Source organism: Desmodus rotundus, unplaced genomic scaffold, assembly GCF_022682495.2.
Source record: "Desmodus rotundus isolate HL8 unplaced genomic scaffold, HLdesRot8A.1 manual_scaffold_63, whole genome shotgun sequence".
Taxonomy (NCBI): domain Eukaryota; kingdom Metazoa; phylum Chordata; class Mammalia; order Chiroptera; family Phyllostomidae; genus Desmodus; species Desmodus rotundus.
Window position 1 is genome coordinate 107,901 of NW_026527674.1, and position 16,309 is coordinate 124,209.

Consider the following 16,309-nt stretch of genomic DNA (forward strand, 5'->3'; position numbering starts at 1 on the left):
TAGGGGTGGATAGTGCTATTGTTTGCACAATAATGTGAATGTGCTTAATGCCACTGGATACACACTTTAAAATGGTTAAAATGGCAACCGTTATGGTATGTACATTTTTATCACAATTTTTAAAATGTTTATTTAAAAATGTGCTGGCACAGTGACCAGGACCAAGTAGGAAGGCCTATGAGAACCTGCCTTGATGGGGCATCTTGTGCCTCCTCCTCTTCAGGTCAGGGTGTACTTTTCTCCCCAGGAACTCCTCCTGATCACTGCAGGGGAGGGAAGAGCCTGGATCTCTGGAGTCAAAGATTCATTTACATTCCATATTCCCAAGCTGTGTAACCCTGGGAAAGTCATTTAACCTCCCTGCAAAGTGGGTAAAATGAACTCTACTGAGCAGGGTCATTATGAGAACTAACTCAGCTAAAGCATGTGTAGGCTCAGCCCTGGCTCTCGCAGTCAGAGAGTGTCCTCCAAGTTCAGACCAGTGTGAAATCTGAGGGGAGCCTTTGCTTCCCAGATCTCCTCCTAAGGTACTCCTGAAGTGTGCAGAAAATAGCTGTGAGAGTGCTTGTTTGTGTTTGCCATCTTCACCAGCCTCTATCTCCCCATGTGTAAGTGTGGTGCCTTCTTTTGCAGGGCTGTTGTGAGAAAGTGGACTTGACATGTGCCCCAGTTTTTCTTGTCTCTGAGGCCAAAGGGAAAGACTCCAACCTTGGCTGATACAGACCGGCCACACCCTACTCTGGAGAGTTCTGGAGTGCTGCTGTGTGCCAGGCATTCCAGAGGAGACAAAGAAGTGATAGAGGACTTGATCGTGTTGCCCTAGGAAGCTGTCACCCTCTGTGGTTCCACCTCTGGCATAGCACACACACGATTTGGAGGCATCAGGGTCTGTGCCTGACCCAGAATCAGGCCAAAGGTCTTTGGCACTTCTCTATTTCAGACAGGAAGCTAATTGTAACTGATGAGTGGGTAAGGCCCCACACCCCTGGGGAAAGTGGCAATCAAGGGAAAGCCTGGTTCTCCAGGTAGTGCTTAGTTTCATGATGTAGCAGCAATGAACCAGCTTTGGCTTTATTTGTTCCCTGGACCCAACTCTCTAGTCACCAAGCCCACTGGGCCTTGAATCAGGTCCCTGTAGGTGCTGGGACAGTGCTTGCAGCAGAGATTCTTGAAGCTTGGATCATTGTCCCTGACCTCACAGTAGCGCCTCCTCTGTGGGTAGGAGATGGGGTGAAATCTTTGGGGGTGTAGAAAGTATAAGTTAGAAGTCCTGAAGTCACTCATCCCCTGGAAGTCTTCAAGTTTGCACCACAGTCTCAACATCCTCATCAATTTGGGTCCTTGGTTGCCCCAAATGTGTGAGTTGTAGTGTTCAACAAAGTTCTCCATGCAGTCCCACAGGAAGGTGTGGCAGGGGAGGAATCCTAACACACTGTTACTAGCATACTGAAAGCCTCTGCAGCCAAAACGTTCTCAGAGATGGGCCTGACAGATATGACATCGATGTCCATGTAGATGCCCCTACACCTCCAGATGATGGCCAGGCGGGACACATGTGAGCTGGCCTGCAGCCAGTTTCTCTCTGCACTGGTGCTGATCTGCAGGAGCAGGTGTGCATCAGCCCCCAGCAGCAGGGAAGGGGGTGGGGGTCACAGTAGGAGGCCAGGGCCCAGTGGGGGCTGGGGCGGGGCCAGTGAGCCAGCCTCCCAAAGCTCTATTTGCCAAAAGCCCAATACTGAGAACGTACCAAACTTACTCCTTCCATCCCCAAAAGTTGACTTTTAGTAAATAGTTGACAGCAATCAGCTTCCATGGGAAGACATTAGTGGATTTTAAGGATTTCATGAAATTGTTTTTTAAAAATCTATAGCAGTGGAAATGTAAAGTAGAAACACAGGAGGGATGTCACCATAAACTCTATGAGTCAATCTCAGTGTGTTGTACAGTGTCTGCAAATATGAGACCATGGAGGAAGAAATGTTTTAAAGTCCTAAAAATGCTAAAAAGTGACAGAGAAAAGATAAAGTAGAAAACTATTCTAAAAACCAGCAGGTACGCTATTTGAAAAATTCGCAACAATGCAGGCAGGCATGTATGTTTTCATTCACCAATTAATTCCTTTAATATTTCAGAAGGTCCTGCTTATTATGGGCCAAGCTGTGTAATAGCTGCCAAAGGTACACATGAACAAAGACAAAATGTCTATGGGAGGAGACAGACAATAAACAAAGAAACATATAACATGTTGGGTGTTCGTAAGGACTGTGAAGGAGAAAAGCTGGGTGAGAGGGCTATGAAGGGGCAGGGTAGAGCACAGTCATATTCGGTTCCAGCAGAAACTGGAGGGAGCGGGTAGGTGATCTATGCTGACACCTCTTAGGAGGTTCTAGATAGGGGGAAGGGCTAGTGCTAGGGCCCCGTGAGGCAGGAGCAGGAGGCAGGCACTGTGGCCAAAACAGACCAGTGAGGGAAGAGGAATGGGAGATTAGATCAGAGAGGCTGGGGGGCGGGGCGGGGGGGGGGGCGGGTCGTGGTTTGAGAAGGAGGGCGGATTACGTGGGCTGGGTAAAGACTGAAATGATTTGGGAGATTTGGAGGAAAGGAGGGATATGATCTGAATTAGTCTTCAAAGGGCCCCACTGAATACTCTGTGAAAAACACACAGGGTGGGGGTTGGGAGGTGGCAAAGGCAGAAGCAGAGAGGCAAGTTAAGAGGTTGTGGAAATAATCCATCAAGAGGTGGTGGTGGAATTGCTGGGTCAAAGAGCAGGTCCATTTTTAGTTTTCTGAGGAAATTCCATACTGTTTTCCACAGTGGCATCACCAGTGTCCATTCCCAACAGCAGTGCACTAGGGTTCCCTTTTCTCCGCATCCTCTCCAACATTTGTTTGTGGATTTGTTTCTGTTGGCCACTCTGACTGGTGTCACATGGTACCTCATTGTTTTAATTTGCATCTCTCTGATGGCTAGTGATGCTGAGCATCTTTTCATGTGTCTCTGGGCCCTCTGTATGTCTTCTTGAAGAAGTGTCTGTTCAAGTCCTTTGCCCATTTTTTAATTGGGTTGTTTGTCTTCCTGGAGTGGAGTCATGTGAGTTCTTTATATATTTTGGAGATCAGGCAGCAGCACAATTTACAATAGCCAAGTACTGGAAGCAACCTAAGTGCCCATCAGCAAATGAGTGGGTCCCAAAACTATGGTATATTGACACAATGGAATTCTATGCAGCAGAGAGAAAGAAGGAGCTTATACCCTTTGCAACAGCATGGATGGAACTGGAGAGCGTTATGCTAAGTGAAATAAGCCAGACAGTGAGGGACAAATACCATATGATCTCACCTTTAACTGGAACATAATCAACAAAAGAAAAAATCAAACAGAATATAACCAGAGACTTTGAAGTTAAGAACAATGTAACAATAGCCAGAGGGGAGAGGGGAGGCGATAGTGGGGAGAGGGGTTTACAGGAGCTACTATAAAGGACATATGGACAAAATCAACGGGGAGGGTAGAGGTGGGGGAGGGAGGTGGGTTTGGCTGGGGTGGGGTGGAGGGATGGGGAGAAAATGCAGACAACTGTAATTGAATAACAATTAAAAAAAAAAAACCATGGTATATTTACACAATGGAATTCTAGGCAACAGAAAGAAAGAAGGAGCTCCTACCCTTCGCAACAACATGGATAGATCTGGAGAGCATTATGTTAAGTGATATAAGCCAGGCAGTGAAAGACAAATACCATATGAACTCACCAATAAGTGGAAGCTAATCAACAAAAGAAACAAGAAAGCAAAATATAACAAGAGACATTGAAATTAAGAACAAACTGACAGTAACTACATGGGAGCTGGGAGGGAATAATGGGGTGAAAGCAGGAAGGGTTGTCAAGGAACAGGTATACAGGACACATGGACACAGCTAAAGGTGGGTAGGATCCAGGGTAGGAGGTGGGGATGGCTGGGGCGGGGGGAAGTGGTCGGGGGAAAATGGAGACAACTGTGCTTGAACAACAATAAAAAAAAAAAAACAGGAAGAGATTAGAAAATCAATCAATAAAACTAAAAAGCCAAATGAAACAGGTTAACTAAGACTTTGCAGAAATCTTCACAAGAGTTGTTCACATCAGCCTATTACATGTAATTGCTGAAGACCTGGTAACTAATCATGGCTAAAATTGATCAAAAGCTGTCCAAAGTTTTTACAACCTACACAAAGTATTAAAGATAGGCATGATGATTATTCCCATTTTTCAAGGGAAAAACCAAAAGGATCAAGAAATTCAGTAATTTGTCCAAAGTCAGACAGGCAGAAATTGACTTTGAGCCCAGGCAATCTGGCTCCAGATATCTACTTATTTCTTTTTTTTTTTTTTTTTTTTTTTTTATTAGATTGGTTTCTTTTTTTTTTTTTTTTTTTTTTTAATTGTTATGCAATTACAGTTGTATGCCTTTTCTCCCCATCCCTCTACCCCACCCCAGGTGAACCCACCTCCCTCCCCCCTCTCCACCCTCCCCCTTGGTTTTGTCCATGTGTCCTTTATATGTGTTCCTGTAATACCCTCTTCCCACTATCCCCGCCCCCACCCCCCACCCCCGCCCTGGCTATTGTTAGATTGTTCTTAACTTCAATGTCTCTGGTTATATTTTGTTTGCTTTTTTCTTCTATTGCTTATGTTCCAGTTAAAGGTGAGATCATATGGTACTTGTCCCTCACTTCCTGGCTTATTTCACTTAGCATAATGCTCTCCAGTTTCATCCATGCTGTTGCAAAGGGTATAAGCTCCTTCTTTCTCTCTGCTGCGTAGAATTCCATTGTGTAAATATACCATAGTTTTTGGATCCACTCGTTTGCTGATGGGCACTTCGGTTGCTTCCAGTACTTGGCTATTGTAAATTGTGCTGCTATGAACATTGGGGTGCACAGATTCTTTTGGATTGGTGTTTCAGTGTTCTTAGGGTATAATCCCAGCAGCGGAATTACTGGGTCAAAGGGCAGTTCCATTTTTAGTTTTCTGAGGAAATTCCATATTGTTTTCCACAGTGGCCTCACCAGTCTGCATTCCCACCAACAGTGCACAAGGGTTCCCTTTTCTCCGCATCCTCTCCAACATTTGTTTGTGGATTTGTTTATGTTGGCCATTCTGACTGGTGTGAGATGATACCTCATTGTGGTTTTAATTTGCATCTCTCTGATGGCTAGTGATGCTGAGCATCTTTTCATATGTCTCTGGGCCCTCTGTATGTCTTCCTTGGAGAAGTGTCTGTTCAAATCCTTTGCCCATTTTTTAATTGGGTTGTTTGTCTTCCTGGAGTGGAGTCGAGTGAGTTCTTTATATATTTTGGAGATCAGGCCCTTGTCTGAGGTATCGTTGGCAAATATGTTTTCCCATACTGTTGGTACTCTTTGTAATTTGGTGCTGTTTTCTTTAGCCATGCAGAAGCTTTTTATTTTGATGAGGTCCCATTTCTTTATTCTTTCCTTTATGTCCCTTGCTTTAGGGGATGTGTCTGTGAGGATGTTGCTGCGTGGAATGTCTGAGATTTTCCTGCCAATGTTTTCCTCAAGGACTTTTCTGGTGTTACGGCTTATATTTAAGTCTTTTATCCATCTTGAGTTTATTTTCGTGTATGGCGTAAGTTGGTGATCGAGTTTCATTTTTTTGCACGTAGCTGTCCAGATCTCCCAACACCATCTGTTGAAGAGGCTGTTTTTGCTCCATTTTATGCTCCTGCCTCCTTTGTCAAATATTAATTGACCATAAAGACTTGGGTTTATTTCTGGGCTCTCTGTTCTGTTCCATTGGTCTATGTGCCTGTTTTTATGCCAGTACCAGGCTGTTTTGATTACAGTGGCCTTGTAATACAGTTTGATATCAGGTATTGTGATCCCTCCTGCTTTGTTTTTCTTTCTCAAAATTGCTGCAGCTATTCGAGGTCGTTTATGGTTCCATATGAATTTCTGCAATGTTTGTTCTATATCTGTGAAATATGTCATGGGTACTCTAATAGGGATTGCATTGAATCTATAAATTGCTTTGGGTAGTATGGCCATTTTGATAATGTTGATTCTTCCAATCCATGAACATGGTACATGCTTCCATTTGTTTGTATCTTCCTTAATTTCTTTCTTCAGTGTTGTGTAGTTTTCTGAGTACAGGTCTTTTACCTCCTTGGTTAGGTTTATTCCTAGGTACTTTATTTTTCTTGTTGCTATATCGAATGGGATTTTTTTCCTGATTTCTGTTTCTGCAGTTTCGTTGCTGGTGTACAGGAATGCCTTTGATTTCTGGGTATTGACTCTGTATCCAGCTGTTTTGCCAAATTCATTTATTAGGTCGAGTAGTTTTTGAGTGGAGTCTATAGGGTTTTCCATGTACACTATCATGTCGTCTGCAAACAGTGACAGTTTCATTTCCTCCTTTCCAATTTGGATGCCTTTTATTGCTTTTTCTTGTCTGATTGCTGTGGCTAGGACTTCCAATACTATGTTGAATAGGAGTGGTGAGAGAGGGCATCCTTGTCTAGTTCCTGATCTTAGTGGGAAAGCTCTAAGTTTTTGTCCATTGAGTGTGATGTTGGCTGTAGGTCTCTCATATATGGCCTTAATTATGTTGAGGACTGCTCCCTTTATTCCCACTTTGCTGAGTGTTTTTATCAGAAATGGGTGCTGTATCTTATCAAATGCTTTTTCCGCATCTATTGATATGATCATGTGATTTTTGTCTTTGCTGTTGTTGATGTGATGTATTATGTTTATTGATTTGCGAATATTGTACCATCCTTGCATCCCTGGGATGAATCCCACTTGGTCATGGTGGATGATCTTTTTAATATATTGCTGGATGCGGTTTGCTAATATTTTGTTGAGAATTTTAGCGTCTATGTTCATCAGCGATATTGGCCTGAAGTTTTCTTTCTTCGTTGTGTCTTTATCTGGTTTTGGGATTAGGATGATGTTGGCTTCATAAAAAGAGTTTGGGAGTCTTCCATCAGTTTGGATTTTTTCGAATAGTCTGTGAAGGATAGGGGTTAGTTCTTCCTTAAATGCTTTGTAGAAATCTCCTGTGAAACCATCTGGTCCAGGGCTTTTGTGTGATGGGAGTTTCTTGATGACTTCTTCAATTTCCTTTGCTGATATTGGTCTGTTCAGGTTTTCTGCTTCTTCTTCATTCAGTTTTGGAAGATTATATTTTTCTAGAAATGTGTCCATTTCATCTAGGTTTTCAAATTTCTTAGCATACAGGTCTTCATAGTAATTTCTTACGATCCTTTGTATTTCTGTGGTATCAGTTGTAATCTCTCCACTTTCATTTCTAATTCTGTTTATTTGGATCCTCTCTCTTTTTTTCTTGATGAGCCTACTTAAAGGCTTGTCGATTTTGTTTATCTTTTCAAAGAACCAGCTCCTGGATTCATTGATCCTTACAATTGTGCTTTTAGTCTCTATGTCATTTAGTTCTGCTCTGATCTTGGTTATTTCCTTCCTTCTGCTTGCTCTGGGCTGTCTTTGTTGTTGTTCCTCCAGTTCTTGTAGGCGTAGGGTTAGGTTGTTTGTGTGAACTGTTTCTAACTTCTTAAGGTAGGCCTGTATTGCTATGAACTTCCCTCTCAGGACTGCCTTTGCTGTGTCCCATAGGTTTTGGGTTGTTGTGAGTTCGTTTTCATTTGTTTCCAGGAAGTTTTTGATTTCTTCCCTAATCTCATTCTTGACCCATTCATTGTTTAATAGCATGCTATTCAGTCTCCATGCTTTTGAGTGTTTTGGGTTTTTATCCTTGGCGTTGGTTTCTAGTTTCAGACCCTTGTGGTCAGAGAAGATGCTTGATATGATTTCAATTTTCTTGAATTTGTTGAGGCTTGCTTTGTGTCCTATCATGTGGTCTATCTTTGAAAAAGTTCCATGGACACTTGAAAAGAACGTGTATTTTGCTTCTTTGGGATGAAAAGCTCTGTATATATCAGTTAAGTCCATTTCCTCTAAGGTATTGTTAAGTGACACAATATCTTTGTTGATCTTTTGTTTGGAAGACCTGTCCATTTTTGATAGTGGGGTGTTAAAATCCCCTACTATAATTGTGTTGCTGTCAATATCTTTCTTGAAATCCTCCAAGATTTTCTTTATGTATTTGGGTGCTCCTATGTTGGGTGCATATATATTTACAATGTTTATGTCTTCTTGGTGGATTCTTCCTTTGAGTATTATGAAGTGACCTTCTGGGTCTCTCTTTATGGCCCTTCTTTGGAAGTCTATTTTGTCAGATATGAGTATTGCTACCCCTGCTTTTTTTTCCTGTCCGTTTGCTTGGAAGATTTGTTTCCAGCCCTTCACTTTCAGTCTGTGTAAGTCTTTTGTCCTGAGATGGGTTTCTTGTAGGCAGCATATGTGTGGGTCATGTTTTCTTATCCATTCAGCTGTTCTATGTCTTTTGATTGGAGCATTTAATCCATTTACGTTTAAGGTTATTATCGATAGGTAGTTATTCATTGCCATTATTTCCTATCTGTGTTCCTCTGTCTTTCTCTTTTCCTTCCTTTCCTTAAAGCAGTCCCTTTAGCATCTCTTGCAGAGCTGGTTTGGTGGAGCTGTATTCTTTTAGACTTCTTTTGTCTGGGAAACTCTTTATTTGGTCTTCTATCTTGATTGAGAGCCTTGCTGGGTAAAGTAGTCTTGGTTGCAGGCCTCTGGTTCTCAGTACTTGGAATATTTTTTGCCATTCTCTTCTGGCTTGGAGCGTTTCCATTGAGAAGTCAGTTGCTAACCTTATTGGGGCTCCCTTGTATGTTACTTCCTTTTTCTCCCTTGCTGCCTTTAAGATCCTCTCTTTGTCTTGGAAATTTGCCATTTTAATTATGATGTGTCTTGCAGTGGGTCTCTTTGGGTTCCTCTTGTTTGGGACTCTCTGTGATTCCTGGATTTGGGTGACTTTTTCTCTCCTCAGATTAGGGAAATTTTCCATCATTACTTTTTCAAACAGGTTTTCTATCCCTTGCTCTTCTTCTTCTCCTTCTGGTATTCCTATTATACGGATATTGTTACGTTTCATGTTGTCCTGCATTTCCCTTATTGCCTCTTCATTCTTTCTGAGCTTCTTTTCCTTTTCTTGCTCCTTCTGGGTGTTTTTTTCTACTTTGTCCTCCAGCTCGCTGATCCGATCCTCTGCTTCATCAAGTCTGCTTTTAATTCCTTCTACTGTGTTCTTCAATTCAGAAATTGTATTCTTCATTTCCTCTTGGCTCTTGTTGATATTTTCTATTTCCTTTTTCATGTTGATATAGTTTGCAGTGAGTTCATTGTAGTTTCCTTGTAGTTTCTGGTAGTTCTCTTTGAGCTCAGAGAGCTCAGTGAGTTTCCTGATGACCATTGCTTTGAACTCAGTATCTGATAGTTGACTTGCCTCTTTTTCGGTTAGTATTCTTTCTGAGACTTCCTCCTTTCCTTTCATTTGGGAATTGTTTCTTTGTCTTCCCATTGTTTGTGAGGCTCTTCTTGTTGGCCTCTGCGTCTTAAATTGCTTTGTTCTGACTCCCTGGATTTATGATATGAACTTCTATGGTAGAATGCCAATGGGATTCGGTGGTGCTGTCTCCTTACTCTCCTGTGCTCACTGGTCTTGAGCTGACGTTTATGTGTTTAACACGGTCTAACTCTAGTCTTTTCAGCACTCCAGGTTTTGTTGTCTCACCTGTGGGAAAAAGAGAAAGGGGGGGCAAAAGAAAAGAAAAAAAAACACACACACACACACAAAACAAACCAAAACAAAGATGGGAAGGAGGGAAAAAGGAAATAGGAAAGGAGGAAAGGAAGGAAGGAGGGAAGAAGGAATAAAGAAAGATCGGAGGCAAGATAAGAAGGAATTTTAGCAAAAATTAAAACATAGAAATAGATAAAAGAAGGCAGGAAGAAGACATAAAAATGGTAAAGGATGGGAGGAAGAAGGAATGAAAAAAAAGAAAAAAAGAGAGAGGAAGAAGGAATTCAGGGGGAAAGGAAAAAAAAGAAAAAGGATAAAAAAAAAAATCTTCTGTTGGCTTTAAACTGGTCAGGTTATTTCTGCTGGTGTCCTGTCTGTGCAACGGGAGGGGGTGGTTGGAAGGATTGGTTTCACTTTTCTCTCTTCCTGGGTCACACTCTCCGCTGTTTTGTAGGTGTGGTCCCTGGCAGTCAATCAGTCCGTTGATCAGCCAATCCAGCCGCTTTGGCTTGTGACGCGTGCGTGCGCGCGCAGCAGGGGAATCCAGCCGCTTTGGGTCTGTGACGTTATTTTGTGCCCTGAGCGCGCAGCCGGCGGACCAATCGAGCCGCCAGGGCTTGGAACGCTGGCGCGCAGGTGGCGGATTCAGCCGCCTTGGGGTTAGGACACTCGCCAGCAGCTTTGTATTTGGAAAACAGGCACCCAGCCGGCCCTGTGCTTGGTGAGCGCGCGCAGCCCGCTGAGCCACAGGCTCCGTGCTTGGGGGCCCGATCCAGCCGCCCTGGGCTTGAGTCTCTCGGGCGGGCGGGGCCGCCCTGGGACTGAATCACGCGGCACTCGGTTCCGAGGTTTTGGGTCTGTGGGTGGAGCAGCTAGTCTCTGCTCCAAATTATCTCGGAGGTTTCAGGTGTGGGCGCCCCTCCGGGGTTTCAAGTGTGGGTCCCGTTCGCTAATCTGCTCGCGCGCGCGACCGGACCTCAGGTGAGCATAGCAGTCCAGGGGTGGAGGGGGAGGGGCGCCAGGGGCCTCGGCTACTACCGAGAGTTCTCTAATTAGCCCCTGAGTGTCTCTATTTTCTTTTTCTTTTTGAGAAATTCCTCCTTTTCAAGCCCCCCTGGTCTAATCAAGCACCTGGCTGCTCACAGCGCAGCCTGGCCCTCTCCCAAGACTCCTGCAGGAGCCCCTGCGCCAGGGCTGGCGCTTCTGCCGCCCTTGTACCGCGCGGTCCTGGGTCCCGTGGACCTTATTGTCCTTGAGCACTCTTCTTACCGTCAGATCTTTCAGTGTCCTCTATCTTTGGTCTCTGATCTTCGTATATGCTGGAATACTGTTGGCTGTTCGCTCTGCTCCTCAGATCAGCTAGGTATTTCCCTGGCATTGAGGGGAAGTGGACTCCGCTCCCACCTATGTTGCCGCCATCCCGGTAAATCTTTCATATGTACTTTTTAAATGATCAATTGTTTATTTCTCATGATACAACAGCCAGATGAAGAGGCACTGGGCAGTGTCGTGAACAAAGGCGCGTCCCAGATATCTACTTATTTCAACAAAACGGTTTTGGTAGAAACTGTGCTGATTAGTGGATAAATTGGTGATGGTTAATGAACTGACCCAGAGACACAGAAGCCTTCCTCAATGTGGGCATTGGACTGAGATCAGCCTAAAACCCAGGGACTCCCCCAGGGTGAGCCCCAGACAGGGAATTAGGATTCTGGATGCTCACCCCATCTCTCCCCCAAAGTACTCAACCCTGGGCATCCTCAGGGGCTACGGTTGCCAAATCACTGCAGCACAGCTGGTCGTCACCAGAAGCTGATGATACATTGGGCCATTCCTAACAGCTGGCTTGAGGTGACCTGTCTGGGTCAGCAAATGGCACACCAGTCCCTCCCTCTAAGGTAGTGATGTAGTGCCCAGCAGGTTTGGATGGGGCAGACACTGAAGAGCCTGGTCCCAAGGCTGAACTTGTCCCTAACACCCAACATAGCAAAGTTGAGGCACAGCTTAGAGAAACCCAAACTGAATTTCATGAAACATTGCTTCCCAGAAAATATTTACATCATCCTCAAAGGGGTTCCATGCTCAAATCAGTTAAAAACGAATGCAAGTATGAATCAAATCAAAGTCTCTTTGGTTGAGAACTACACAGAGCCTTTAAGCTCCTCAGGTGCACGATTAGTTTGTGAGAAATGAATGCAGTGTGTAGCGCCTGCCAGCACAATTTGAGTAGAGGTTTCTTTTCCCAAGGAGGAACCAGTTTGGGTAACCTCAGTAGAGCCCAGGAGTGGGGAAGCAGGTCCCTGAGGCAGCAAGCAGGCTGGTATTGTACGGTCCTGGAGCGCCCTCTAGCAGTCTGGCACTGAGACCGCAGGCACCCAGCAGGCACATGTGTCAGGAGAACCTGTTCCTGAAACAGTCTTTCCTGTCAGTGAGCTGAGCAGCCCAGCACCACGGAATAGACAAGAGTCACACACAGTAACTATGCTATTCACTCAAAGTAGAACATAAACATATATTAATATCATGTTCGAACTCTTAACTATCTAAGGGAAATACAACACACAGCACAATCACTGGAAATAAACCCTGTCCCAGAATCTGGTATAAACGTCCAGGAGGCAGCATGGTGGCAAGGAAGTGGTCAGCATTTTGCAGTGAAGATCTCTGGGGCCAGGTAGGCAGCAGAGCAGACTGGTGAGACCATTGCCAGTTAAGTAGTCCTGCTGTGCACAGTAGGTCCTGTTCCAGGTGTCATCTTATCCCCATCCCTGCCCCGGCCCAGAGCCACACTAGTGGCCATTTGTTAGGAACCCAGTGCTGGCAACCCCAGTGAAATCCCAGTCTGGTGAGCTGCTCCACCTCCTCCTCACAGGTCTTGTTTGAGATTTCTGGGCTCTTCAGAAGAAAAGACAGGGACACTGGGATCTAAAGTCACAGGGGGGAAGAGAGACACTGATTAATTCCCTACCTGACAGCCTTCCCACACACATGCTTCTACACTCAGTCCTACCCCTTAGTGTAGAAAATATCTCCAGATGACAGCACCTCAGGGAAGTGTGCCCTCCACCCAGGAAAGCCCCAGGCGAGTGAAGCAGGGCAGTCAGGACTCTCCCTTTTCATGCATGAATAGTGCAGTAGGCTGAAAAAGGGCCATGCAAATAGACATCAAGGCCTGAGTCCTGGAACCTGCAACTGTTACCTCTGGAAAAGGGTCTTTGCACATGTAATAAACTGAGGATGGTGGGATGGGGTCTCGGAGGGAGCTCCCATTCATCTCTCCTAACTGCCTGTTCCCTCTCTCGTCTGCACTTCCACCACCCTGTGCTTCCTCCGTCACATCACTGAGTCCTGTATCCCACCGAAGATGGCAGGTCCTGGTACATATCAACCTCAACAAATACCGTGCAAAATGAATGAGTGAATGAATGAACGTTTGAGGCAGAGGGCTAGGAACTCAAATGGAAGTGTGAAAGGCAAGTTAGCAGGCAGGACAAATACCCTTCTTCTGATTTCTGTGCCAGACTAAGAACTGTCCTTTCCTTAGACAATTTCAGACAAAATGTTTAAACCGGACAGACTTTCCCATATTATGGACACAATTTAGCATATTCTCATACCAAGTGTTCTGTTGTCTCTTTGACATTTTGCATAACGTGAAACTACCTTTAAACATAAAATACCCACTTCATACTTGTCCAAGAAATACTTTCCATGAGTTCATGGATGGCTGTTAGTAATAATTTTCTAATGCCCATGAACAGAAAAAAAGTATTAAATTGTAAAACTATTCATCCATGTACCAATCAAAATTATCTTTCCTATTCCTATGATACACAGGCCATACTCTGGAAAACTCCTTTCCATGAAGGGCTGTGGTTGGGCCTGCCTGGACACAGGGAGACAACAGATGTGACCTCCCTCTGGCCACATGCGTCCATGGCTGAGGGGACCACGCTGTGTGGGGGACACAGACCCACTGACCCCTCCACCCCACTCCAAGTTCCAATTATAGCCACCCCGTGGATCTGGGAATCCTCCAGAACTGCGGAGGACCCAGTACCCAGCAACACAACTACTCTTGTTTCCAAAGTTCCCTAAGGGTGGACATTGGAGGTTCCTTGCCCTCCAATGTCCTTTAACCTTCCCCAAGAACCACCTGCCTTCCCTCTTCATGACCCGCCAGGGCACAGCACCAGCAGTGACCTCAGACAGGGAAAAGTCTGAGCTCCGCAGAAGGCTTTGTCCACAGGCAGGACTGGCCCAGCCTTTTGCCCTCCTGCTGATTCAGAACAGTGTTCATTGAGTTTTACCTCTGCCTGCAGCCGCACCTCCCAGGCTGTGGGCCTTCTACCAGCGCTGCCTGGCCCGCTTTCTAGAGCCTGAAAACCAACGAGCTGCTCTCTCTGTGAAAGCAAAGTTCAAATTGTGATCAAAGCAGGTAAAGCAAAGCAGAGCTAAGCTGCCCAGCAAAGAGTCAAACCTAGCAGGAGCATTTGGGCAGGCCACCTGCTGGAATTCTGTCCTGTGCTATCCTGAAAGACCCTGGTGTCCACCCCTGCCCTCCCCACCCCAAACTCTGTTTGCCCCACAGAGGCTTTCAGACTCAGTCACCAGTGAGGATCCTACCACCATGTCACCCTTTAGAACCCCCCCACCCCCCACCACATGCAAACAAACCGGGACCTTCCCAGGACACAGTGCCCTGGCAACCCCTCTCACCAGCTTACCTGAAGCCTTCCTGCACCATTCAGAAAACTTCCCCTCCTTCTTCTTCCCACTCTTCTTCAGGAAGTGTCTGAAAGTCCTCGTGGGGACTTCCTTTGCATCCTAGAAGAGTCAGAAGTTCCCCTTAGGAGACAGAGGAGCCCCTCCTTCGTGTTCCCCTAAGCCTCTAAACCTGCTGCTGGCCCAGGAGCCCCTGGGACCTGTTGTGGGCACAATCTGGGCGAGCAGGACATGAGTGGTCCAGCAGGGCGAACAGCAGCTTCACAGGCTGCGCAAAGGGTGCTGCTTGAGGGTCTGGGAGCCTCGGCAAAACACGCAGAGCAAGACGGTACAAAACAGCTGGGAACAATTCCACCCACATCACAGCATACTAGGCTCAGAGTAAGCCTTTCCACCGACTGACTGAGTCCTCAGATGGGAGCTGACGGCTTGCTCCTCTTTGTACTTCAGGCACTATCCTTATGATGGACGAGTCGTTCTCTGTGGCTACCAATGTTAGAAAACCTACTGCTGAAAACAAATGCCAGGTACCCTTCTAAGACCTCCTGAAAGTTGCTTGGACCTTTGACATCTACCCAGAGTCCATGGGAAGTTCTTGGGAGGCATCTAAATCCAACATGAGGATGCTTCAGAGGTTAGAAAGAAATGTTTTATTTTCATTTTTTTTAGAAGGACAACTTTTTCATTGTTGACACTATTACAGATGTACCCCATTCCCTCCCCGCCCCCGTCATAGCCCACCTCACCTAGGCTCCGTCTTCTCTGGCCTTCACTTCATTGTTGTCTGTGTCCATGAGCTATGTGTACATGCACATGTGTTCTTTTTCTCATCTCTTGTAGTTTCACAAAAGAAATGTTTTAATCAGGCCTGAACATAGGGCCAGACTTAGATTAAGCAGGAGTTGGAAACAGCCAAAGGTTACTTCAGTAACCTAGGTGCCCATCTTTCTTCTCATCTGAGCCTACACAGATAGTGTGTTCAATGACACCATGTCCGTCTTTGCTAATAACAAGGGGTGTTTTCATTTAACAGTATTAAGAGATTTTATCAATGACTTTAACAACAGTATGCATGCCTTGGTTAGAAAGGAGCATGAGGACACAACAGCATTCAACCCTAGTCTGTACCAGACAGGGCTTTCAGTGCCCAGCTCACCCACAGCCACCTGCTCAGTGTGTGTGGCCACCTGTGCACTGGTGATAGACACTTAACCCAAGGGACCCATGCAGAGGCCAGAATGAGCCAATTAAATTCCCTTGGTCAGAAGTAGAGATCCGGTAGAAAGTAACCAATGAGCAGACAGCCCAGAGAGGTGAGCACACAGGGTGGCATCTGAAGCAACCACTGGAAGAAACAGAGGAAGAGACTCCCCTGCCACCAGGACGTGAGGGGAGAAGGTGCGTGGGTTTCCATTACTAGACACCAAAGGCACCCTCGTTGGAACAAATAAGACGAAGAAGCCTATAGGGTAAAGTACCACGGTGCCTTCATCCGTTTAAGAATGCCCAGTGTTGGAACAGCAGCGCTGGCACTTACACTCTTTCCTCGTGTGCTTTCCATTGTCTCTTCCAGGTTGTTCCCCTGGGTTTGCCCGAATAGCTGCCACAGGCTGATGTTTTGCCCCTGAGCTTCGAGCACCTTCTGAGGTTCATCTTGTAAATCTGTTGACTCAGTAGCAGGAGACAATCACCAAGGTCCATCTCGGATACCCGAAACCTCCATCCCCAAAGTCCCACCTCACCCACCTGGCCCTCTCTTCCCCAGGGGTGCTAGTCTTTGGCTTGTGACCTCAGGGCCACTTATCCATTCCGCGTGTCCATCCTGGGTCAGAAGCTGGGGTGTTTCTGTTCCTGGGCGCCTCTGCCCAGACCCCCTAGCCACATTCAGGACT

The 16,309-nt window shown here is 45.7% G+C and overlaps 1 pseudogene; it reads right to left on the reverse strand.

Annotated features, from left to right (window-relative positions):
* Positions 1-698: 698 nt before the first annotated feature.
* On the reverse strand, positions 699-1,649 carry LOC128780167 (alpha-1,4-N-acetylglucosaminyltransferase pseudogene; annotated as a pseudogene).
* Positions 1,650-16,309: the final 14,660 nt, after the last annotated feature.